This window comes from Leptonychotes weddellii, chromosome X, assembly GCF_054177405.1.
Source record: "Leptonychotes weddellii isolate Sample4059 chromosome X, ASM5417740v2, whole genome shotgun sequence".
NCBI lineage: Eukaryota > Metazoa > Chordata > Mammalia > Carnivora > Phocidae > Leptonychotes > Leptonychotes weddellii.
In genome coordinates this window covers 1,844,069-1,870,058 of record NC_138385.1, presented here as the reverse complement: position 1 = coordinate 1,870,058, position 25,990 = coordinate 1,844,069, and the positions used below count along the sequence as shown (strand labels likewise).

Below are 25,990 nucleotides of genomic sequence, written 5' to 3'. Positions count from 1 at the left end.
TCATTTTTCCCTTGCTTCTCCTAATGTCCTCCATGCTATTCCTTATGTTCCACAAATAAGTGAAACCATATGATAATTGTCTTTCTCTGCTTGACCTCTTTCACTTAGCATAATCTCCTCCAGTCCCATCCGTGTGGATGTAAAAGTTGGGTATTCATCCTTTCTGATGGCTGAGTAATATTCCATTTGTATATATGGACCACATCTTCTTTATCCATTCATCTGTTGAAGGGCATCTCGGCTCTTTCCACAGTTTGGCTATGGCGGACATTGCTGCTATGCACATTGGGGTGCATATGGCCCTTCTTTTCACTACGTCTGTGTCTTTGGGGTAAACACCCAGGAGTGCAATTGCTGGGTCACAGGGTAGCTCTATTTTCAATTTTTTGAGGAACCTCCACACTGTTTTCCAAAGTGGCTGTACCAACCTGGAATCTGCATTTTAAATAAATGCTCCCGGTTGAGCTCAACCCCACTAAAGTTGGAACCACTGTATTTGTCAAGGAGGACCTGACTGTCATCAACAATGGCAGCTCAACATCTCCATCTGGTGGCTTCATAACACCAGTGTGTTTTGCAAATGCAGTCCATGGTTGTTGGAAAACTATTAAAAATCTGAAAAACAGGAAGGAAATAGGAACAAAGGACACGAGTGGAGTATCTGCTCCATGAATAACCAAGACTGAGTTGTAACATCTTTTTTTTTTTAATTTTATTTTATTATGGTACGTTAGTCACCATACAGTACATCATTAGTTTTTGATGTGGTGATCCACGATTCGTATGACACCCAGTGCTCCGTGCAGTACGTGCCCTCCTTCATACCCATCTTTTGACTTTTCTAACACCAAACTTGAACTTGTCTGTATTAAACGTTTAAGGGGAAATCAAACTGATGCATCTCAATTGTCATCCGACTACACAAAAACACAGGTATTGGATGAATCCTATCTCTAGATCATTACACCACGTTTTGATTTCTTACAGTGGTGCCAGGAAGATTTCATGAATTTTCAAATTATCCTTCCAGAGGTTAGCTAATAAAGAACATTCCACTTTCCAAAAATAATTTAATACAGAGCACTCTTAGTTAAGTTCTACTGTTAAGTCTTTCTTCTAATTATAAAAGCAATAAATATTCATGGTAGAATAATTTTTACAAAATATAAAATCTACGCAGGAAGTGAAATTCATACTTCATTCCACTACCGAGACACACTATACAGTTTGAAATTGGGGGATACTATCTGCTTCCGTCCTTCCCCCTTCCTCTCTCTCCCTCTTCCCCGTATATTAGTTTCTTTTAACGTTTCACTTTTTTGTACCGGCCTTCATTTGCTACCAGCTCTGGGGTTTCTTTTTTCCCCCGTTTTTAATCACACATTTTACTTCTTTCATCTAAGATTTGGAAGCAAAGCTTCAATATTCTATTCAGTGCAATCCCACTTTCATACTGACTACTTCAAGTTAACAGGTTAATGCTAAGCCAATGATTTATGTTTTACTTCTAATTCCCTTCCTTATACTGCTCAGCATTTCATTGGCTCTTGTAAGCACACCAGTGTGTTGGGTGAGGGATGGCTGACGATGACCGTCCAATGGCGGGGTGGGGAGGGGTAAGGATAGCCTCTTCAACAGGTGCCTCTGGGACAATGGTATATCCACATACAAATGAATGAAATTGGACCCTATAGTCACACCATACACAGAAAGCCTAACTATAAGAGCTAAAATTATAAAAGTCTTAGAATACAACGTAGTAGTAAAGCTTTGTGACCTTGGGTTTCTTAAATGTTAGACCAAAAGCAACAAAAGAAAAAAAAAATAGGTAAGTTGGCCTTCATCAAAACAAAAGTCCTTTTGCATTAAAAGACACTATTGAGAGAGAGAGAAAAAATATCCTACAAGATGGGAGAAAACATTGGCAAATCATATGTCTGGGGAGAGTCTAGTAACCAGATTATGTAAAGAACCCTTACAACTCCAACCAAATGGCAAAGCAAACAATAAAAATGGGAGAGGGCTCTGAATACATATTTCTCCAAGGAAGATATACAAATGGCCATCAGTCACATGATAATATGCTCAACATTACTCGTCATTGGGAATTGCAAATCAAAACCTAACAATAGCTGTTAACACCCATTAGGACGTCTAACATTAGGGGGAAAATAGCAAATTGCTGTTGAGAATGTGGGGAAGTTGGAAGCCTTATACACTGCTGGTGGGAATTTAAAATGGTACAGCCACTGTTTAAAAAAAAAACAGTTTGGTGAGGGGCGCCTGGGTGGCTCAGTCGGTTAAGCATCTGCCTTTGGCTCAGGTCGTGATCTCGGGGTCCTGGGATCGAGCCCCGTGGTGGGCTCCCTGCTCGGTGGGGAGCCTGCTTCTCCCTCCCTCTCTCTCTCTCTGCATCTCCCCCTGCTTGTGCTCGTGCTCTCTCTCTCTTTCAAATAAGTAAAATAAAATCTTTAAAAAAATAAAAAGAAGGGCGCCTGGGTGGCTCAGTTGGTTAAGCGACTGCCTTCAGCTCAGGTCATGGTCCTGGAGTCCCTGGATCGAGTCCCGCATCGGGCTCCCTGCTCGGCAGGGAGTCTGCTTCTCCCTCTGACCCTCCCGACCCTCCCCCCTCTCATGCTCTCTCTCTCTCATTCTCTCTCTCAAATAAATAAATAAAATCTTTAAAAAATAAAATAAAAAGAAGTAAAAACAGTTTGGTGGTTCCTCAAAAGCTTAAACATATAATTAGCATATGATGCAGCAGAGATATCCCCACCCCATCCCCCAATTTAAAACAGGCATTCAAAAAACACATGAACATGTATGTTCATAGTAGCACTATTCAAAACAGCCAAAAGTGGAAGCAACCCAAATTTCTATCAACAGACGAATGGGATAAACCTAAGGTGGAATATCCATACAACAGAATATTATGCAGACATAAAAGGGAATGTTGCAATGTAGATGGACTTTAAAATCATTATTCTATGTATAAAAAGCCACACACAAAAGGTTACATATTGTGTGATTCCATTCATATGAAATATTCAGAATAAGCCAAGCCATAAGGACAGAAAGTAGATTTGTGGTTGCCAGGGGTTGGGGGCAGGTGGGAGTGAGGAGTGACTGGGTATAAGATGGGTATAAGATTTCCTTTAGAACTTATGAAAATGTTTTGTTAAGAAGATAGAGGTGACGGTTTCACAACATTGCAAATTTACTTAATGCCACTGGATGGTATACTTTAATTTTTTTCTTTTTTTGCTTTAACTCGTTTTTTTAAATTTTATTTTATTATGTTATATTAGTCACCATACAACACATCATTAGTTTTGGATGTAGTGATCCACGATTCATTGTTTTCGTATAACACCCAGTTGCTCCGTGCAGTACGTGCCCTCCTTAATGCCCACCACCGGGCTAGCCCATCTCCCTACCCCCCTCCCCTCTAGAACCCTCAGTTTGTTTCTCAGAGTCCATAGTCTCTCGTGGTTCGTCTCCCCCTCGGATTCCCCCCCCCTTCATTTTCCTTCCTTCTCCTAATGTCCTCCATGCTATTCCTTATGTTCCACAAATAAGTGAAACCGTATGATAATTGTCTTTCTCTGCTTGACTTATTTCACTTAGCAGAATCTCCTCCAGTCCCATCCATGTGGATGTAAAAGTTGGGTATTCATCCTTTCTGATGGCTGAGTAATATTCCATTTGTATATATGGACCACATCTTCTTTATCCATTCTTCTGTTGAAGGGCATCTCGGCTCTTTCCACAGTTTGGCTATGGCGGACATTGCTGCTATGAACATCGGGGTGTATATGGCCCTTCTTTTCACTACACCTCTGTCTTTGGGGTGGGAATGCAAGTTGGTGCAGTCACTTTGGAAAACAGGGTGGAGGTGCCTCAAAAAATTAAAAATAGAGCTACCCTATGACCCATCAGTAAGAAAATATTTTAATTAAAGATAATGCTTCTTAGACCACTGTAATAAAGTGTTGAAGTATTTTGAAAAAAATACAAAACAAAACAAAACCTAAGCAGTTCCATTGTAATGTATTCATTTAAGAATAATATTAAGCCCGTTATTGCTTACATGTAAATACGCTTTATGAAAAAAAAATACTACATTTTTGAAAACCAAGTATTAAAAGTATGGCATTGTTTTCCATCTTTGCAAATCTACTTAATACCTACCTGAATAGGAAAGACCTGGGTTTTCTTACCTGCCTCTTCACTTCACCTCTTACAATCTGTTGTTTCAATGGAAAGGCAATCCAGGTTCACTGATACTGAGTAGGGAGAAGAAGACCTCATTGGTCCTCCAGAGGGTTCTCAGGGACCACCCCCAGCTCTCCCAGAACGACCACTGGGCACTGCCAAAGTCTACTACTGTTCCCTCATGAAGTTTAATCAACCCTTTGAGAGCAGAGACACTATTAGCTGATTTGACAAAAAAGTGGAGACTAAGGAACAGAGATGTTAGGGTGCGATGTGAAAGTCACACACAGCTGAGGAGAGGCAGAGCTGAGACTCAAACCTGCATCGGTCTTTCAGAAAGCATCTCTGATTTGAAAAGATGGATGCACCCCACTATTTTCCGTCCCCAAAACCTACATAGGCTACATGGGGGGTCTTGGTATCTCTCTCCCTCTCCTCTACACTAAGAACCCGGTGAAAGCCTTCATTCAGTTGGCACAGTTATATAAAAGTCCAGCTTGCCCTTCTCTGTTGGATTGCGTCCAGCTTGCCCTTCTCTGTTGGATTGCGTATAGAATGGGAGGGCTTTGTCTTGCTCCAGAATCTGGGGTCCAGGGCTGTGCTGGGTTTGTCGGGAACCGTCACCTCAAGGGGGCTGATCTGGGGCATCACTTGCCAAATCAGCATTCAGTGACAGCATGTCAGTGGCTTGAAGTCGGCCATAATGGGAGTATTTACATCATGGAAATAGGAAAACCCTGGAAATTGGAACTGCACTCTCCCCTCCCAAAGGCCTGCTTCCAGCACATCACTGCCCAGGACTGGCCACAGAAGAATTGCCTGGAGCTCATTAACAGGAGGAAGAGCTGCATCACAGGGCAGCTCTCTCCCCTAATGTAAATGACTATGAGAGAGGAAGTGTGTGCTGTGTGCCCTGATGATAGGAGCCCTATCTCTGAGCATAGTATTCATTGTCAGCGTGGTTGCAGCAGTCCATGCTGAGCACAGATCCCAAATGTGAGAGGTTCGTCTCTATCTCCCTATTGTCCTAGATCAAGGACGTTGTGGGGAGTTGTCTCTCTTCTCAGGAACCATTGGTGTCCTGAAAACCCTGTCAATACATATTTGTCCAAGTGTAGACTCAGGGTCATTTGGTCCTACTGCAACCTGAGTTTCTAGTTTGCCTTCCACTGACATCCAGGTCCTTTATCCTCACACTTTTTCTCCTCTTGGGTCATTTTAAATTGACTGAGAGACCTTGGATCCCACCTAAACAAACACACCTGGCCTCATGTGTCCTGGCAGGTTGAAAGGAGGTCCTTAACAGGACCCGGATCCTAAGTGGGGTGTGTGTGTGTGTGTGTGTGTGTACGCGCGCGCACACGTGTGAAGGGAAAACAGAAGCTGTTACCTATTTCTACTTTATTTCCTCCATAATCCATTTTGCGAAAACTCCCCTGCCCTCCATGCCTTTTCTGAGAACATTGGGTATTGTCTCTGATATTTCATTCATTCATTCACTCACTCATTCATTCATTGGATTGGTCAGGGTGTAATTGACTGAGAGTGAGATCAGTGCTCTGCATCTGAGGGTGTATTAGGACTTCCTGGTTTCCATAGAAAGCTAACATCAGGGAGAATGTTTTGATGACATTCTGGTTTCCATGACAACCGGGGTAAGCCATTCTTTCCTGGAGGCAGAAACACTTAACAAGGATATTTACAGACTGGAGAGATGGAGTAACTGTAGAAACATCGAGACTAGTCGGTGTCTGCTATCAATGTGAGTCGTGTGTGTGTGTGCGCGCGCGCATGTTTGTGGGTGTTCCTGGTGTGTGGTCTTTAGTTGGACATTGAGAGCTCTAATCCCTCCTGTTTTATAAGAGAGGATGGCAGCTCCTCTTGTGGGGGGTTAAGGTGATTGAATAACCTGTCATACCCCAGCCCCGTTCTGCTGTCCTAAGGTGACACCATTACACAAGGACATTGTTACCTGAGTTCTTGAAAGCAGAGATCCCCAAATATTTCTCATCGTGTACCTCTGCTTAACGATTGTCCCATGAACCCTTAAAGATGTAAGTTTACTCATTTACACCTACTTATAGTGAAGTTACTATGTGTCCGATATGAGAGAGAAAATTTGAAGTCCGCAAATGAGGCAAATGGGTGGGATTGGAAGACCTAATGTTACTTTGTGTAGCCTAAGGGATAATACTGTGCTCACGCCGAGTAGCTGACACACACACGAACTAAGAAACATCTCTAAAAGACAAAGTCTGAGCCCAAGCTCTGAGGTCTCCTCCTCAGAGGTCATGGCTTCCCAGAACCACCATATCGTGCCTTGGTTTCTCCAGAACTACAAGTGCCTACACTTCCTATCGTGGCACTCTTGTCTCATTGTTCCTTTTTGTCCTTTTTTTTTTTTTTCTTTTTTGGTCCCCAAATAATTCTGTCAAGCTCTCTCTAATTAAAATAGTAAGAGAATATTGCTTATTAGTCATGTTTGTTTTTCCCTCTTTGCTTTCAAGGCAGTTCTTTTCCCTTTGGTTTCTAGAAGTTTCACTATGATGAGCCTAGACCTGTTTGTATGTGTGTTTTCGTGTGTGCAGGGGGCGGGGGGAGTGGGAAGGGGGGAAATGTATTATGCTTGCAGTTTGGCACATCAATATACCACCTGATATTTTTCTTTATTTTTGGAACATTGTTGGCTATTGTTCCTTCATACATTCAGCAGCCCTTCTCTCTTCTTGGACTGCAATACGATATCTCTTATGTGTTTAAATATATACAATTTAATAATGACTGTTTCCTTTGATCAATATAAAATATACCTCAAAGACATTTCTAATCTATTCTCGTTGCTTTCTACGCAATGGTAAGCTACGGTTTTTGCTTGCCTCCTTTTTTGTTCACTTACATCCAGTATTTCATTTCATATCTCCTTAGAATCTCTGTAAAGTAAGGTTTGGGTGCCTATGAACACACAAATGTGTCCTCCCTGTAATATTTTAAAACATTCGGAAAATGATGATGTCTACCCTCACTCGCCACACACTTCCATCCTTTTTCTTCTTCTCTTTTCAATGGAACAATGCCATGGGACATTTCTGTTTACCATTCTAGACTTTTCTCTTGCATTTACATGTCTTTTGTATCCCACGATGAAGTATATACTGTTGTTCTCCGTGTGAATGTGTGCTTCACGTAAAGCGTATTATTTGTACTTAATTGGTCTCTAGCTAGATTTCTTTTGTCTGAATTTTTTTTTTTCCTGAGTCAGTACATGAAGGTCTGCATCAGTCTTTGTGTCGGAGACATAACATGCCCTTGTTGGCTTAGATTATAGGTTTGTTAGTCTTTCCCCATGGGTAGCAAGCACCTGGCATACATCCAGTGTTGTTGTGACAATCTACAACGCAGTGACTTATCTTGTGAACGAGGGCACCTTTTTCTCCTTGTGCACGACACAGGGAAATCAGTACGTTCTGAAATACACACCTCGCCCACTCGCCTGGATATTAGTTAACTATGGAGGTCTCGCCTGCTGGAAAGAGGAGGCTGTCCTTGACTTTTTCAACCCTAATGCCGTGCATGATTTCAGTCGTGTTACGGACGGTAGTGGAGGTCTCCTTGTGGCAGGTCATAGGGACTGGAGGGGTAACAGAGCATCTTTGGAAGAAAGTTGGCCTACTTGATGGGAGAAACCACCTGAGTTTGTGAGAGGCATGGGAGAGAAGTCACTCTAGTCTTAAAATAAGGCCCTGAGGGAAACCTTGACCTTTGTAGAGTTCTTTGCTCAAGCACTCATGCTTCTCCTTCTCTGGGTAGATAGCTCTTGATGGTGTGTGCCTGCAAGAGTAGCTTCTCTGGTTCCTTCTTTGTTAAGGAAAAATTGGGAGGCAGAGCTTGGCAATTTGAAGGTATATGTGTATTTAGTGTTGTAGCTGATCATTTGTAGGGGAGAAGCAAGCCTAATTTTTTCACTTCTTTGAGAAAACCGAGGACAGTTCATGATTTTTCAGTTTGTAATATTTGCCACTTAAATGTTTGTACAAAATAGCCCACATTTCCAAGTGACCTTTATGAATTTATGAAACTAGTGAACAACACAAGGGAAGGGTTTGAAGATTATCAATTCCCATTCAGTTATTCTACAAATGGAACTCAAACCCAATGAAAACTTAAAAACTTTTACATGTGAAAGTTCGTGCTGAATTCATCTGGCACTGGACAGGTGCAAAAACAGGCAAGAACGTATTTTCTTTTACAACTGAAATTACATAAAATGTGCCTTTATAATAAAAAAGGGGGACTGCCAAGTTGTCTTGTCCATTTGTGGAAATACATGTTTTGGGGACAGTTTAAAGTCACAAAACCTACAGCTTAAAAGAGGCTCCCAGGGGGACGGGGTGCCTGGGTGGCTCAGTCGGTTAGGCGTGTCTGCCTTCGGCTCAGGTCATGATCCCGGGGTCCTGGGATCGTGCCCTGTGTCGGGCTCCCTGATCAGTGGGGAGTCTGCTTCTTACTCTGCTCCTCCACCTGCTTGTGCGCGCTCTCTCTCTCTCAAATAAATAAATAAAATCTTAAAAAAAAAAAAAAAAAAGGAGCTCCAAGGGGTGCCTGGGTGGCTCAGCCGGTTGAGCGTCCCACTCTTGATTTCAGCTCAGGTCTTGATATCAGACTCATGAGACTGAGCCCTGCATTGGGCTCCACCCTAGGCATGGAGCCTGCTTAAGATTCTCTCTCTCCCTCTCCCTATGCCCCTCCCTCTCTTCTCCCTCTCAAAAAAAAAAAAAGAGAGAGAGAGAGAGAAAGCTCCAATAAATAAGCAGCAATTGTAGGGAAGACATGAAGGGGTGTTGGGGTAAAGATGAGAGAACTCCTGCCTCTGGGGAGTGGGGGGGCGGTACGGGAGTCATATCAGGGAAAGTGCCCTTATTTTGAGACAATACCTTCAGAGTATTGTCTTCTTCTTTCTTTGGAAATGATTACAGCCCTCACTGGGCAAAAGAGTTAAGGAATAAAGCTTCCAAAATAATTCTTCCAAAACTCATGGCCGTTGATTGGAGAAATAAATACTCATTGCCATCAAGTTCTTTCATTCATTTTTTTTAATTTTCAAATTTTCATTAATTCATTTAAAATAAAATCATTATATGTGAACATAATAACATTTTTATGAAAATAACTATATTCTAATGAGATTGGTAGTGATATTAAAAAAAGAAAATAACTATATTCAAAAAATTTTTAAATGTTGTAAGAGGAGTGGCATTGTTTTTACATTTTTGCAAGTCTTGTTAATGTCTGGCTTCATAGAAGATAGCTGTATTCCATCTGCTTCCTTATTCAGTCTGTTAAATTTTGTTGGTTTGTTTGAAGTATATGAAGAATATGTTGCCTCACACACATATGCGGCTGAAGAAAATAGGTCTATTTTAGAAGCATTACAAAAGAGCCGTTCCATGCAAGATGGGCCGGTGGATTTTATTGTAAAAGCTCCTTCATTCCTTAACCAAAGAGCAAATGGAATAGAACAAAAGTTATACCAGGACTTAAAAGTTGAAGCTGATCCATCTGAGGGTTCCATTTCTTGATGGTCTGGAATTGACTGTGAAGTTATAGATTGCGGAGTTGCTATTTATACCATTCCCCTTCTGGTTTTTCGTTTTAATATTTACTCATTTGAGAGAGACAGAGCACAAGCGGGGGTGGGAGGGGCAGAAGGAGAGGGAGAAGCAGACTCGCCGGCCGAGCAGGGAGCCCAATGCGGGACTCGATCCCAGGATCCTGGGGTCATGACCCGAGCTGAAGGCAGATGCCCAACTGACTGAGCCACCCAGGCGCCCACCAAGCTAGGATTTTAATTATTGCCTGAGACTGGGCATCCTCATGACGAAATTGAGCCTTGAGATTTTATTACAAAATTAAAGTTGTTATTGTGTGACCAAGACCAGAACAACTTGGGGTCAGATGGAGTTTTCACCTAAGAATAAGGTGAAAATCTCCCTATCCCATTCATTCAGCAGATACTCGTTGAGCACCGACATCTCCCTATCCCATTCATTCAGCAAATACTTGTTGAGCGCCGACTAGGTTACTGGATACATTTTCATATCCAAGCCCTCTGAGGATTGGGGGTTACTTTAGTGTCATTCAAGGTTCTATTTTTAAGACATTGTTCCTGGTGTGCAAAAGAGGATCAACATTTACATATCATTATCTCTATCTATCTGTCATCTGCCTGTCTATACATCCACCTGTATGCATCTTTAGAGGGAAAGAAGAGAGCTGTGCTCTTGTTAGTACAAAAGATAAAAAGAAAATCATCTGCAATATTAGGTACCAACCCTTAATGGAAGCTGTTTGGACAATGGCCCAAAGCATATGGTGAGAAGGCCATTTAGGATTTAATATTTTCATTTAACACCCTTCCCTTCTGATCGCCTCTCTCAAGGATGCATTGCTTTGGTAATCGGAAAAAGTAACTGCCATTGATATTTTGGCTGTCCGCTGGAAGTTACTCCATTAAAGTGTTTCATAGTTGAACAGATGTACGCAAATGTGAATAGGAGAGAATATTCAAATCGGTGGTATGGCTTTAAAACCTTTTTAGTATCTTATAGAAAATATGTATAAACAGAATAAAACATGCTGGAGTCTGTGGACCCACATATTTGCAGTTAACATTCCTCCTAGGTGGTCAGATTACTGATGCTTAACATTTTCCCTACTTTATAGTTTTAAACAGCATTTTAGATTTTCCGTGTGTATTTTCAAAACAAGGAACTGAAAGGAGCTGAAAATAACATCTGCACTGGAAGCAGAAACATTTGCATGCGTGTGTAGAGCAGAAAGCATGGATTATATGCACCGATATCAGGCATCTTGGGTCTCTAACGTCATCGCTCTGGGTGTGTGTATATATCTGTGAGTGTGTGTGTATGTGTGTCTTGGGGATGGGCAGCTATCTGGTTGGAGTTGAGGTGACTCAGGCACTCCTGTTCTGTATGAGGGGCTGGCAGGTCCTGCTGCAGGGAGACTGCAGTTGGCTGAATCACCTGTTTTTCCTTCTCCCTTTTGTTCTGTGTCCTCACATCACACCTGTGTTCTGAGAGCCAGCACACTGAGTTCTCTAAAGCAGAGGACACAGTACCTGCATGATCATACACTCTGGCAAGAAAAAGTTTGTGCAGGTTATGCCCAAAGTAGGTATAGTTAGTCATCATACATTTCATATTATACCTATGAGTATGTGTGAACAAAGCTGTGCATACGTGCATCTATTAGGGAAATAATATTTTGTACTGTGAAACATACCATTTGAAACTGATAATGGATGACCTAAAAGCTATAAGTGAACTATAATACATATTTGAACAGTGTATACAGAAAAGTAGAACCCATTCACAGGGTATTTCTTGGGGAGGGGGTGGGGAGAGGGATTGAGAGAACAATTGCACTTTCTGCATTACACACATCTAAATGTTCGAAATGTATTTAAGTTTTTAAATGTCAGAGAAACCACATTGTAAAGAGATTCACAAAAACGATGTGAAAAATCAGCATTCACATGAAACAGTGATCACATGTGCTCTTGAGTGAAGAAATGTAGTCCTAGGTAATATGTGCGGGCATGTGTATATGGATGCATCGGAAGTGTGTGACGAGCCCACGTACCATCATATTGACAGTAAGCATCTTTAATGTATTGCCTCCTATATATCTCTCTCTACCCGTTTTATGTTCTCCACAAACCCATTTAATGTTACTTGAGAAACACCAAAACACACTTATAGACCCCATTTTTGTTACACACACACACACACACACACACACACACAAGCTGCTACTATTAAATCTACGCATCCAAGACAGACAAAAAAAGACTATGATGAAAGCAGTAGTTCCCACGGTTCTGAAATAGGAGGACTAGCCTAAACTAAGTAGCTTAACGTGGAAATAGTTTTGAAACGCAAAAAGAAGGAAGCAAATAGACATGTCTACATTATAAATGAGACTTAACTAACATTTCTGTTTCAGAATGGGCTACATTCCAGAGTTGGGGAAGGGAAAATGATGAATCCATCCCCGTCTCATCGGCTTAATTTCCCATCTGCTTTTCTGATTTTCTAGATTGACATTAGAGGTACGTAGGAGGTCCTGGGTATCTACATTTGCTGTCATTTGATCCCTGGAAGGACAGTGCACTTCAGAAGCACAGAGCAGAGGTAAAGGGTCTGCCGGACAAGCAGTTGGAGTGTGTGAATCAACAGATGCAGCTCACAGAACCTCGCCTCCCCCGACCTACGTGGTGTTCTGTAAGACGTTCCTGTTTTACTAAACATTTCATTTGCAATCACTTCGTGATGACACTTGGGGAGTGTGGTTTATCTTGCTCCTCACTCTACAGCCACTTCTTTACACAAATATGTGCTGGGGGCAGGGGAAACAGCCTTTTAAGCCACCACAGAGAAATGAAAAAGGGCAGGTCACAGCCAATGGCCCACGCCTGCAGCAATCCTTATGAAGGATGGTACCAGTAACCACCATGATGACCTTCGTGAGCCTCTGGATTCTAAGCTCATGCTCTTGAACACAACACTGTGCTGACATTCAGTGTCTGTAGGCTGGAGATCGCCTCTGGCTTCCTTGGGTGGCACAGGGTGGCATTGGCACCCCCAGAAAAATGAGAGCTGAAGCATTCCCCCAGGATGAGCCCCAGAGAGCCCAAAAGGCACAGGATGTCCAATAACACAAATGAGATCTGGAAAATGACACCCACCTCCCCACACAGATGCTCTTTAATATTGCAGGAGTAACAAGCAGGGCAAGAAGTTGGGTTTGGAAAGTAATAAAATTCCTCTGGTATCTTCTGCATTTCCCGCCCCCCCCCCGATACTTGCCATGTATTTACCCCCTGTCTGATACACACTCTTTATATTTCTTTGTTTTATCTCTTATCAATTCTCATCGACCAATGTTCTTCTACTTTCACAAAAGGAATTTTTTTCTAATACTTTTCTTCTTTTCCCTTTCCACATTCCAGTATTCTCCAGTATAGTCCATTCAAAACACAAGTTCCAGCGACCCTGGGAGATTCAGGTGAAGAAGGACAGGCCATGCAAGCCGTAAGCCCTTTGTGGTCCCAGGCCAAAGAGGTGTGGTGAACAACATTGCTTTAGGGAAGACCTGCCGTGCCTGTGGGTATGATGGCCAGACCTCGCGACCTCTGTTAATTACCTCTTGAGAGGAAACTCAAATCATAATGGATGCTGAGTATGTCCTGTGCAATTGGAAAGGCCATTTTTGGCCAGCAAAGGTTTTGTCCAGATCTAGGATCTCACCAAAAAATAAGAGGAAAGGGGCACTTTCTCTAAAAGTTGAGATACTCTCCGTAGATGAAAAAATTGAAGTGAAAAGCACAGACATAAAGATCCTAAATGAGTCTCAAATTGAATACATTACCTCCTTGCTAATAGCCGAGTCGGAGGCCAGTGTCCCACCAGGACAGGAAGTGCCCTACAGAAACGCTCTTACAGTGGCACTGGAGATTCTGAATGAGAGAGCAAATTTGGGCCCAGCAAGAGCATCAGATGATCCAGAGACCATTAAGCCGTCCCAAAGGGGACCACAAAAGCGATCTCGTAGAAAGTACCGGAAGCCCAAAGGGAACTTACTGAGGGGTCTTAGGAAAAGCAAAAAACTCAAATCGCTGCTGGTACGTTCACAGAGTGAGGACGCCCCAGACGGTGGCCGACCACGGGCACACAGAACCGTCACTCCTATTCCAAGGAAAATGCAAGGGGAGTCCTCACAAAGCTCCAGCATGTACCCAAACTTCCCGTCACTTTCAGAGGGTGATTATGAGAAAGAGGGCAAGGAAAAGAGGGACGCCTCAAGAGTCAGGCCCTTGCGTTGCCCAGTCAAGGAGGAGGGTACAAGTGCTAAAGACGGAGGCGCCCTTCCATCTCTGCCACCAGGGTTCAACCTCACTGTACCCAAGGCTCTGAAAGAAGAGGCACGTGACACCGACCCAAAGACCCTGGCCGTCTCCTCTGAATGCTCTGCCTTCTCCGGGAATGTTGGGGACCACGGAGAGGGTCCCTGGAAGCCAGGCTTGGAAGGTGTGGCAGCATCCTCCAGTGCCCCTAACCCGAAGCTGCGTTATTCACTCCGTCTGGCAAATAGAAAAAGGCAGCTGCAGGTACCAGAGTTTGAGAAAGGGCTGCAAGGACTTCAGCCTTCCGTCAGCTCAAAGGCTATCAGCCCCACCACTGCTATTAAAAAGGATGTCAGCAAGGAAATGGGACAACCGACAAGCATGGCTTTTCCACAGGAGCCTTGTCCCATTGAAGGAGGAATGATGGTCTGGTTCAAATTCCAGGATCACCCATTTTGGCCAGCGGTGGTAAAGAGTGTCAGCCAAACAGAGCAGACTGCAAGGGTGCTTTTGATTGAGGCAAACATGCACGGCGAAATGAGTGGCATTCGAGTTCCTCTTCGAAGATTAAAGCATCTGGACTGTAAAGAGAAAGAAAAACTGATGAAGAGAGCCAGGAAAGTGTACGAGCAAAGTGCGAACTGGTGTTTCTCCCTGATTTCCCACTACAGAGAAGGGCTCAGTCGCGGGTCTTTTGGAGGCTCTTTCCTGGACTATTATGCTGCCGACATCAGTTACCCAATTAGGAAAGCCATCCAAGACGGGGATGTGGAGATTGATTTCCCAAAGGTGAATTATGCCGACCTGGAAGATTCTGAGGAGGAGGCCTCCCTGGGCGGGAAGAGGCCCTGCAAGAAAATTCTCCCTGACCGCATGAGGGCTGCTCGGGACCGAGCCAACCAGAAGCTAGTGGACTTCATCGTGAAGAGAAAGGGAGCTGATCACCATCTTCTGGACATTGTCAAAGGCAGGAAAGAGTCCAGGTGGCTGGCATCATTTCTGAATTCAAGCAGGTACGTGATCTGCGTTGAAACATACCTGGAGGATGAAGACCAGTTGGATGTGGTGGTGAGACATTTACAAGAAATCTACAAACAGATAGACAAGAAAATGCTGACTCTGACAAGGGATGACAAAGTGAGTTTTGTTCTGGAAGTTCTTCTGCCAGAAGCAATCATTTGTTCAATAGCTGCACTTGATGGGTTAGGCTACAAGGAGGCAGAACAAAGGTACCTACAGGGGCCACCTGTGCATTACCGGGAAAAAGAGCTATTTGATAAAAATATCCTCAAGGAAATGAGAAAGAGATCAGCAACAAGGGGCAAAGCTAAATAACTCCTCCTGTGCCCGCACTTCAGCAGGGCGACCTCTCACTGCCCTGTCGGTATGAAATGTGTGATTCCTTCCATTCGCTATGGCATGTAAATATGTTCTGTAAATTTGAGACCCCGGGAACATGCTGGATTCATCTTGGAGCAATCTCTAGCACTTATGGGTAGCACGGCCATCATCATTTCTGGTTCCCAAACGCTTCACAAACCAATTTGTTAAAATACTGCAAACAGTTGTACTTCCCTCTACTTGCTTGGATGTGTACTTGTCCAGGTGTTTTCATAACGTTGCTTTTGACAGTACTTCATATTTCAATATAGGATGCGCATTCTTTTATTACATCAAAGACCCCTGGTGTCAGACATTAAGCCACAATCGTTTTTGAAATCCAGGATAGATGCTCACAGAAACTTCACGTGGATTTCTCATCCTTTTTGCGACGCCTCAGCGTAAATGATTGGATTCCTTCTTGAGATAATTCCTGAATTTGATCTGCCATGCTTATTTGTTTGGAAAAATAGCCCTGAGGGGTGAAGCCAACAGCAGAGACGTTTTCTATATATTGTCACTACCTTCAAATGGTTCTTGGAAAAGCAGTCTGGAATCCAAAGTCAATGGGTCATCTGCATGCAGTCCACAAGTGGATGAACGAAATCTCAGCAGGCAGTAAACATTTTGTCAGCCTGTGCAAGATGGTTAACTCTTCGCTTCCCTAAGATTCCACTTAGGGAAGTAGCTCTTGTTCGGTGGCTAAGTGGTTTCCTAAAACAGACAGGCTCCTGGCTGTCTTCCTAACTGACTGGATGCTTTACACATAGTGGTTTATCCCCATGTGGAAGACAACGAGAGTAATCATACACACAGTTTAGCTATTTTAGACCTAGGAATTCAAGCTCACTGCTAGGAGCCCATCTAAGTGACACAAACTGTAGGGAAGCGTGCGCTTTGTCCTGGACCTGTGTCCCCTAAAACACAGTCATTTGCCTCATACCAAGCAAGCTTTCTCTTTTGACTTATTCATTGACTAGCCCTGACAGGTTCCAACAGTTGTAATTGCAGGCTGGTAGGTCATTCCAGGCTGCTTGAGCAATAGATGGACGAGGACCTGGGAACTCAGAAATGGGCAACAGAAAATCTTCCATTTGGCTAAATATGGCTGTTGTCAGAATACAATGAAACACATCTAACTAAAAGATAAATTCTGAAGCCCATGAATTGTTATCCTAACTCGAAACAAGATTTTTTTTGAGGAAAAAAAAAAAATGTCAGAAAAGCTAGTTTACTTTTAAAACTTGTTGTGAAAATAAACACTAAAGGCTTAACATGAACCTGAGTGCATTTTTATTCTTAGAGGGAGTCAACTGTCACTCACAGGCCCATGTTATGTGTTCATGTGGCCATGAGATGTGTGTGTGTAAAATTTGTAAGAGTTAGCTGTTTTGATTCACAACAAAACCATTGTATCTTTCACCTTGAACTTCTGTTTCATCATACTTTAGATTGTACAACTACATAGTTGGTGTCTCTAAATATGTATATATATGTACATACACTTACATACGTGTGTGCGCGCGCGTGTGTGTGCATACTATTTTGGAATTTCAGTGATTTAGTCATCATCTTTTAAAGTTTATTATGAATTTTCTTCTCATCCTAAATAAACACTCACTTTCATGCTTGTTTTCATCATTTTAGAAGAGGGCCTTCCAAATTGTGTAAGCTTCAGACCCACCAGAACCTTCTTTGGGCTCTGCCTGAGAGACACCAATGACTCCTGAGGCATTCTGCCTGGGCTAATCCACAATGACATCTTCATGGCCCTGAAAAGTACTTGGAAACACACCATCTCCATGCTCTATGTGGACCTTGTACACTGGAACAACACACTTTAGTTCTTCCATAAACACTGTGTCTCTCTGAATCAAATATATCACTCAACTTCAGCCTTCTCATATAGTCAGATCTGGCTCTACATTCTAATATTTTCTTCACTATCTCATTCATCCATCCATCCATCCATCCATCCATCCACCCACCCATCCACCCGCTCAACTTCAGCCTTCTCATATAGCCAGATCTGGCTCTACATTCTAATATTTTCTTCACTATCTCATTCATCCATCCATCCATCCATCCACCCACCCATCCACCCGCCCATCCACCCGCTCATCCATCCATCCATCCATCCATCCATCCATCCATCCATCCATAGCATTGTGAGTCAGTAGAGCAAGTAAGATGTGGTTTAAGACTCTGATCTGAGGATAAATTTCAGGTGCCATAGAAAGAAGATGACAATCTTGGGACCCAGGTGACAATCTAATTTCTAAGATGACTGTGATGCTCTACTTCACATTCTTAGTGAGAAATATTTATCGGCATCATGGATTGATTGCCTATATGTGAAACCAGAACCCTGGATTTTCCCATACTTGTGAGATTGTGAGTATCTCTTGGTTTGGGGTGAAGGGAGAGGACCTGGTCCCTCCTGGGGTGTCATTTATGCCTGAGGCATTCACTGAAGAGGGCAACATGCCTAGAACATGCATCTCTTCTCCACTTGAACCAGGATCACATTTGGGGTGTGCAGCCGGATTTGGGGGGCCGGCTGTGTAGACTCTGAGATACCTCCCAGCATGAGCAGTTCTTAAGGTGGCTCAGAGATGGCCCTAAACTGGTTCTCTGTCATGGGTGTGTGTGTGTCTGATGGGATAGCCCAACCTGTCACCCACCCTAACCTACTGGATCAAGGAGACCTCCTCTCCTGGGGGTCATAAGGCAGATGGTGGAACATCAGGCCCTGACCGTAATTATTGGTTGGCAGAGATGCATGGAGATGGAATGCACAGAATTTACAGTTCTCCATATTTACGTATGGATCTGACAAAGAAAAAGTGGAACCCCGAGACACACTAAGGTGATGAGCATGAGAACACTGAATACCCAGAATCCCCTGAAACCTCACCTGGGCATTAGCAGTCCCATAACTCTTGCTACTGGAGAAGCTTCCTTGTCCCTAGAGACCCTGCAAAGACCTCATCTAAGGCAGCCACCCAAACAGATGTTGCTTCTCTTATTCAACATTAATCTCTGCTAACTTCCATTACTATCGGACTAATAACAAGGGTAGGTAAGACTAGGTAAGATGACAGCACAAGAAAAAAAAAAATACAGTTTGGTTTGGATGGGAAATGCCTTACATTCAGAACACACTGTAGGACCTGGCTCATATGTACTTGCATGAAGCGAGATAATATATGTGCCAGTGGATTTTGAGAATGTTGGTCCCACAAGACAGGGAACAGAATATAAGTCAGCATGGAGAGAACTTATTAACGTGGGAGCACAGAGCTGTGACTCGGGGTTTGATGTCCTTAAAGGGGCCAACCCAGCCCCTTTAAGGGCCCCTATAATGTGCATGTTATAGAAGCGTGGACAACAAACAGTCTACGGTAAATGACACGGAAATACTGGAACTTCCTAGGCAGAGAAAATTGAGGAATTGGCGAGAAGGTCCAGGGGAGTAGGTTTTTAGATACGACTTATAATGTGAGATCGGACGTCCTACCTCCAGCCTCTGTCTCTTTGGAGGGCAGAGAAATCACGACTCAAATAAGGAGTGTTGCTGGTGAAGTGGCACTGGCATCTTTGAGGAGCTCAGTGCTGACTCTCCTCTGCAAACCATTGTTGGAAGCAAGCGATGACGGCATGGAACTGGCAATCAGTGGAGATGACAGGATTCTCAAAAGGCAGGGTCCCAATGGTGGCACAAAACTACCAGGGGCAAGGTGGGCATCATTACCATACCGGGCAGCAAGGCCAGGGTGGAGTCAATCTCATCTGACTGACCGGAATCTGTGGCAATATAGATAGTATAGATAGTAGGTAGTAGTATTCTAGGGTCTGGATGTATGGACAGCTGGCTGGGGTATTACTTGATTCTCGTAAGGAAAAAAAAAAAATGAGAGCTGGAAAGCAGAAAGCTGATGCTAGCAACCGTAGTGGAAAACATTAGTCCCCCACCAAGTGTCGAGGTCTAAGTCAGCCCATGGGCCCAGAGCCTTGATTAAGGTGGAGGTCAGAAAAACCCAGCCAAGCCTTTCCCAAAAACCTGTGTCTATTTACCAAGGTAAATGTGCACTGTGGTAAGGAGGATACCTGCATTTGAAAAAAAAAATATTGAATATGAGTTCTCTGCTTACAAAGGGGCTTCTGAAGTCTAGATAATAATGGAGTTCTGCCTCATTTTAATCTGACAGGAAATCCAATGGTTCTGTGGATCACCCAGGGTTTTGTTTTTTTTTTTCTCCAGGCTCTCAGTATATAGTTGGCAATCACGTACTTGGTAGGTGGCAGAATCTTCATATTAGCACAAGTGACATTATGTGGAAAGGCACACATGGAAGCCTATGAAGCTGCTATCTCCTTACAGTATAAGAAAATATAAGCAGTACTGATTCTATACTAAGGAAGGAGAGAAGAGTCAGATTACTAAAATCAGAAATGGAAGTGGGGACATTACTGTTGGCCTTACAGAGATTAGGAAAAAAAAAAGATGGCAAGTGAGCGCTATGAACAATTACACATCAAAAATTAGATAAGTTAGATGAAATGGACAATTTCCTGGAAACAAACAAAACTCACTCATGAGGAAATAAAAATTCTCAATAGACCTATAAAAAAATAAAGAGATTTAATCTATTATAAGAACCTCAGAACAAATAAAAGCTCAGGACTTGGTGGCTTCACTGGTGAATTCTACCAAATGCTTAAAGAAGAATTATAAATCCTTCTGAAACTCTCCTCAAAAAATAGAAGAGGAGGCAAAATTTCTAACCCATTCTATGAGGCCAACCTTACCCTGATAGCAAAGTGAGATTAAGACACCACAAGAAAAGTGCAGACTAATACCCCTTACAAATATAAATGCAAAAACGTCAAAAGCTATGCTGGCACACCAAACCCAGCAGTTTTCTTGATTAAAATAATTTTAATTAAAAAGATTATATATCATGACAAAGTGAGATTCATCACAGGAATGTAAAGGTGGTTCACCGTACGAAAATCAATATAATACACCACATTAATAAAATGAGGGGGAACAAACCACATGATTACCACAAAATGATGCAGAAAATGCATGTGACAAAATCCAATACTCTTTCATGATAGAAAGCATTCAGAAAACTAGGATTAGAAGGGAACTTCCTCAACTTGAAAATGGGCATTTATGAAGAACACACAGCTAATATCATACTCCATGATGGGTATTGAGAGCAGGTGTTGGGATGAGCACTGGGTGTTATATGCAACCAATGAATCGTTGAACACTACAACAAAGACTTATGATGTACTATATGTTGGCTAACTGAACATAATGAAATAAAAATAATGCAGAGATTTAAAAAAAAAGAAGAATAAAAGCCTCCCCCTAAGACCACGAAAAAATCAAAATGTTCAGTCCTGCCATTTCTATTCAACATTGTACCAAACGTTCTAGGCAGAGCAATTAGTTAAGAAAAAGAAATAAAAGGCATCAAATGTAGAAAAGAAGAAATAAAACTATTTACAGATGACAGAATCTTCCATATTAAAGAATCCTAAGAAATCCATTACAAAAGCTATTAGAGCTAATAAATGAATTCAGCAAAGTTGCAGAATACAAAATCAACACACAAAATCCAGTTGTGTATCCATATACTAGCAGTGAACATTCTGAAAATGAAACTAAGAGGTGTGCCTGGGTGGCTCAGTCCATAAAGCATCTGACTCTTTTTTTTTTTTTTAAAGATTTATTTATTTATTTGAGAGAGTGAGAATGAGAGAGAGTACATGAGAGGGGGGAGGGTCAGAGGGAGAAGCAGGCTACTCGCTGAGCAGGGAGCCCGATGCGGGACTCGATCCCGGGACTCCAGGATCATGACCTGAGCCGAAGGCAGTTGCTTAACCAACTGAGCCACCCACGGGCCCAAGCATCTGACTCTTGATCTCAGGGTCCTGAGTTCAAGCCCCACATTGGGCATGGAGCCTACTTTAAAAAAAAAAAAAAAGGAAACTAAGAAAATAATTCCATTTACAATAGCATCAAAAAGAATAAAGTACTGGGTATTATATGCAGCTAATGAATCATTGAATACTACAGCAAAAACTAATAATGTACTATATGTTGGCTAGCTGAACATCATAATAATAAAAAATAAATTTAAAAAAAGAATAACATAACATAATAAAATTAAATAAAAAATAAAAATAAAAATTTTAAAAACTAAAAAAAAAAAAAATAAAGTACTTAGGAATAAATTTAGCTGAGGAGATGCCAGGCTTGTACACGGAAAACTACAAAACACTGTTGAAAGAAATTAAAGAAGACCTAAATAAATGCGTTCATGGAATGGAAGATGTAATATTGTTAAGACGGCAACACTCTCCAAATTTATCTACAGTTTCCATGTGATCCCTATCAAAATCCCAATGTCCTATTTGTAGAAACGGAAAAAGTGATCCTCAAGTTCATATAGAATTGCAAGGGACTCCAACACCAGAACAAACTTGAGAACAAAGAACAAAGTTGGAGGACTCACATTTTCCAATTTCAAAACTTACTTGTACAAAGCTACAGTAATTAAGGTAGTGTGGTATCGTCACAAGACTAGACATTTAAGCCAGTAGAGTAGAACTGAGGGTCCGCAAATAAACACATACACATATGGTCACTGATTTTCGACAAGGGTGCCAAGACCATCCAATGGGAAAAGAACAGTCTTTTCAACAAACGGTGCTGCGACAACTGGGTATCCACAAGCAAAAAGAAGGAAGCCGGACCCTTTTGTCAGAACATACACAAAAATCAACTCCAAATGGATCAAGGACTTAAATATAAGAGCGAAAACCATAACCTTTATAGAAAACATAGGGGCAAATCAAAGAAAAGAGAGCGGTAAATCTTCATGACCTTGGTTTTGGCACTGGTCTCTTAGATATAGCACCAAACGCACAAGCAACTAAAGAAAAAATACATAAATTGGACTTAACCAAAATTTTAGGACGAGGGGACACTTGCAAAAGAGTGAAAGGACAACCTGTAACATGGGAGGAAATATTTTCAAATCATGTATCTGACAAGGGCCTAGTATGTAGAATATAGAAAGAACTCTCACAACTCAACAACAAAAAGACAACCACATTTTAAAATGGGCAAAAATGTGAATGTAGACATTTCTCCAAAGACGGTAAGATATACAAACAGCCAACAAGCACATGAACAGATGCCCAACATCATTAGTCCTTAGAGAAATGAAAATCAAAACTACAACCAGATACCATTTCACACCCACTAAGAATGCTATAATTTTTTTAAAAGGAAAATAATTTCTTCAAATAAATTTTCTGCCCCTCCCCTCTCTCCTCCTTCTGGGATCCTTATAATGCAAATGTTACTATGCTTGATGGATGATGTCACTGAGTTCCTTCAACCTATTCTCATTTTTTTATTATTCTTTTTTTCTTTTTGCTGTTCAGCTTGGTTGCCTTCCATCACCCTGTCTTCCAGATTGCCAATCCGTTCTTCTGCATCCTCTAATCTGCTATTGATGCCCTCTGGTGTATTTTTTATTTCAGTTGTTGAATTCTTCATCTCTGACAGGTTCTTTTTAACATTTACTCCATCTTTATGGAAGGTCTCACTGCCACAACATGGATGGGTCTAGAGGGTATAATGCTAAGTGAAGTAAGTCAGATAGAGAAAGACAAATACCATATGATTTCACTCATACATGGAATTTAAGAAACAAAACAAACGAACAACCAAAGTAAAAAAAAAAAAAGACAAAGAAAAAGCCAGACTCTTAAATACAGAGAACAAATTGGTGGTTACTAGAGGGGAGGTGGGGGGGGCAGGTGAAACAAATAAAGGGGATTGAGAGTACACTTACCAATTGCAATGAGCACTGAGTAATGTGTAGAATTATAGAATGATCATATGGTACACCTGAAAGTAATATAACACTGTACGTTAATTTTTTTAAAAAATAAAAAGAAAGGGGCTCCTGGGTGGCTCAGTCATTGAAGCGTCTGCCTTCAGCTCAGGTCACGATCCCAGTATCCTGGGATCGAGCCCCGCATCCGGCTCCCTGCTCAGCCGGGAGTCTGCTTCTCCCTCTCCCTCGGCCACTCTCCCTCTGCTGCTCTCCCTGCTCGTTCTCTCTCTCACTCTCTCTCTCAAGTAAATAAATGAAATCTTTTTTAAAAATCTAAAAAATTTTAAGGAAAGGAAAATAATAAGAGTTGGCAAAAATGTGGAGAAATTGGAGCCCTCGTGTATTGCTGGTGGAAGTATAAAATGGTGCAGCCACCATGTAAAACAATTTGGCGATTCCTCAGTAGGTTAAATATAGAACTACCATATGACTCATCAATTCCACTCTTACATATACACCCAAAATAACGGAACACAAGGGTTTAAACAAAATCTTGTACAAGAATGTTTATAGAAGCACTATTCACAACAGCCAAATGATGGAAACATCCCAAATTTCCATCAAATGAAGAATGGATAAACAAATTTGGTATACCCATACAATGGAATATTATTTGGTCAATTAGAAGGAATGAAGTTCTGATATATGCTACAACACGGATAAACCTTAAAGACGTTATGCTGAGCACAAGATGCCAGACAAGAAAGACCACATGTTGTTTGATTCCATGTACATGAAATATCCAGAATAGGCAACTCGCAAGAGACACAAAACAGATTAGTGTTTGCCAGAACCTGAGAATTGGGGGAATGGAGAGTGACTGCTTAATGGGTGAGGGTTTCCTTTTGGGGTGATGAAAATGTTCTGAAGCTAATTAGTGGTGATTACTGCACAACTTTGTGAAAGTACTAAACACTCCTGAATGATTAAAGTGGTAAATGTTATGTCAACTTTACCACAATAAAAAGAAAGAAAGAGAAACAAGAAAAATATGGAGGAAGATCCTCTAGATTAAAAGGGACTTAAGAGACATCTCTACCAATCACAATGTATGGTAATTATTTGGTTTCTGATTCCAATAATCAAACTGTTTAAAAAAAATTTTTTTTTTTATTTTTTTTTTACCGTTGCTTACTGTTGCTTAATGGTTTTGCATGGTTTTTAATACAATTGAAGAAACTTTATCACTAACTGGATATTTAACAATATTAAGAAATTATTTTTAGTCCCAATAGTTTTGTTTCCCTTGCCTGTGGAGACATAAATATGTTGCTAAGGCTGATGTCCAAGGGATTACTGCCCATGTTTTCTTTCAGGTGTTTTATAGTTTCAGGCCTCACATTTAGGTCTACAATCCACTTTGAGTTTATTTTTGTGTATGGTGTAAGAAGGTGGTCCAGTTTCATTCTTCTGCGTGTTGCTGTCCAGTTTTCTCAGCACCATTTATTGAAGAGACGGTCTTTTCTCTATTGTATATCCTTGCCTCCTTTGTGATAGATTACCATATAAGCGTGGGCTTGTTTCTAGGCTCTCTATTCTGTTCCAGTGACCAATGTGTCTATTTTTGTGCCAGTACCATACTGTTTTGATTACTATAGCTTTGTAGTCTAGCTTGAAATCAGGAAATGTGATACCTCCAGCTTTGTCCTTTCTCAAGATTGCTGTGGCTGTTCAGGGTCCTTTATGATTCCATACAAATTTTAGGATTGTTTGTCCTAGCTCTGTGGAAAATACCACTGGTATTTTGATAGGGATCGCATGGAATCTGTAGAACATTTTGGGTCATGTGGACATTTAAACAGTATTAATTCTTCCAGTCCATGAGCATCATATATGCTCCCATTTGTTTGTGTCATCTTCAATTTCTTCCATCAATGTCTTATATAGTTTTCAGAGTATAGGTCTTTCACCTCCCTGGTTCAATTTGTTCCTACGTATTATTATTGTTGGTGCATCTGTAAATAGGCTTGCTCTCTTAATTTCTCTTCCCCCTTCTTCTTTATTAGTGTATAGAAATGCAACAGATTTCTGTATATTAATTTTGTATCCTGCAACTTTACTGAATTCATTTCTTACTCCTAATAGATTTTTGGTGGAGTCTTTAGTGTTTTCTGCATATAGTACCATGTCATCTACAAATAGTGTCAGTTGTACAGGCAAACACTATGCAGGTTCCTCAAAAAATGAGAAGTAGAAATACCAGTACTATGGTAAATAACAGTGGTGAGAGTGGACATCCCTGTCTTGTTCCCGACCGTAGAGGAAAAGCTCTCAGTCTTTCCCCATCGAGGATGACATTGGTCTTTCATATACGGCCTTTATGATGGTGAGGTATGTTCCCTCTATCCCTACTTTGTGGAGGGTTTTTATCAAGAATGAATGCTGTGGGGCACCTGGGTGGCTCCATCAGTTGAGCATCCAACTCTTGATTTCAGCTCAGCTCATGATCTCAGGGCCATGAGATTGATCCCCGTGTTGGGCTCATGCTCAGTGCGGAGTCTGCTTGTCCCTCTCCCTCCGCTTTACCCCTCCTCTCTGTCTCTCT

General features: G+C 41.7%; 2 long non-coding RNA genes across 2 annotated transcripts; both read right to left on the bottom strand.

The window, feature by feature from the left end:
• Positions 1–12,011: 12,011 nt before the first annotated feature.
• Positions 12,012–19,620, bottom strand: LOC145717764 (uncharacterized). The gene is made up of 2 exons (XR_014141161.1): positions 18,435–19,620; positions 12,012–14,713 (listed from the first exon to the last, which is right to left on the bottom strand). It is a non-coding gene; the product is annotated as an uncharacterized LOC145717764 (long non-coding RNA).
• A 1,640-nt stretch (positions 19,621–21,260) lies between these two features.
• LOC145717938 (uncharacterized) lies at positions 21,261–23,459 on the bottom strand. Its single transcript, XR_014141469.1, has 2 exons — positions 23,401–23,459; positions 21,261–21,500 (listed from the first exon to the last, which is right to left on the bottom strand). It is a non-coding gene; the product is annotated as an uncharacterized LOC145717938 (long non-coding RNA).
• Between the last annotated feature and the right edge of the window lie 2,531 nt (positions 23,460–25,990).